The 1,080-nt window shown below is 43.1% G+C and overlaps 1 non-coding gene across 1 annotated transcript; it reads left to right on the forward strand.

Moving 5' to 3' along the window:
• Positions 1 to 489: 489 nt before the first annotated feature.
• LOC145117827 (small nucleolar RNA R71) lies at positions 490 to 596 on the forward strand. Its single transcript, XR_013712821.1, has one exon. It is a non-coding gene; the product is annotated as a small nucleolar RNA R71 (small nucleolar RNA).
• The last annotated feature ends 484 nt before the right edge of the window (positions 597 to 1,080 follow it).

Here is a 1,080-nt window from a genome sequence, read left to right on the forward strand (position 1 = left end):
TTTTGATAAAAGCCTCTCTCCTTTTTCTTATACTTTTCCTCCCTTGTCTTTTTGTACTCATCATAAGGTAGCCATTCTTTCTTTGGTTTTCGCCAATTGTCTTCAAACCTATCACCACTTGAAAAACACACTTGCACCTTCCGATTCCCGTTCTCGTCAAGATCACAATCTTTAGTTAGATGAGGACCTCTACAATTTTCATAACCCACTCTAATCGCGTCGATGGATTGGTCCATCTTTGTCATTCTTCGATCCATGCATTCCAATTTTTCCATTATTGCTGCCATGTCATCAGTAATAGAGTTCACCGCCCCTCGAGTCAAGTCATTTCTTGGGTTATGATATTCTCTAGTGTGTTTAGAGAATTCTTCAATTAGGGCCTTTATCACCGGGGGTGCTTTCTTTGTGAGTGGTCCTTGCGAATCAAGGAGTTGCCTAGTTGTCACATTTACTCCATCATAGAAAATGGATACTTCTTGTTGGCTGTTTAGATTATGATGTGGGCAATTGCTTAGTAAGCCTTTGTACCTTTCCCACGCCTCATATAGTGACTCTCCAGCTTGTTGTTCAAAATTAGATATGGCTTTCTTCAACTTTGCTATTTTTGAAGGAGGGAAAAACTGGTCTATGAATTCTTCTTTCATTTTAGCCCATGTAGTGATGGATCCTGGGGGAAGTGATTTCAGCCAATCCTTTGCAGCTCCCTTGAATGTGACAGGTAGCATACGAAGCAAGACAGTGTCGCGAGCGACATTAGGGACATTGAAGTAGTCGACTATGTCATTGACTTCGTCAAGATGCTTGTATGCGTCTTCATGATCCTTCCCGCAGAATGGAATCTCCTTAAGTTGAGCAAGTATGTTGGTTTTAAGTTCAAAGGTGGCAGTTGCGGGAATCGCAGGTTGCACTAGTCCCAGGCCGGTGTTGTCACGCATCCTTTTCTTCCATTCACCCATGGGAACTTCATCGATGTTGGCCATGGGGTTAGCTAGTTCTCCTTCTAAATCGCTCCCTTCTTCGGATTTGGTTTCTTCCCTTTCAGATTCGTACTCGGTCTCTTCCTTCCTTGGGTCTTCGTCC

This window comes from Lactuca virosa, chromosome 5, assembly GCF_052849685.1.
Source record: "Lactuca virosa cultivar CGN04683 chromosome 5, Lactuca_virosa_CGN04683_v6, whole genome shotgun sequence".
Classification (NCBI taxonomy): Eukaryota; Viridiplantae; Streptophyta; class Magnoliopsida; order Asterales; family Asteraceae; genus Lactuca; species Lactuca virosa.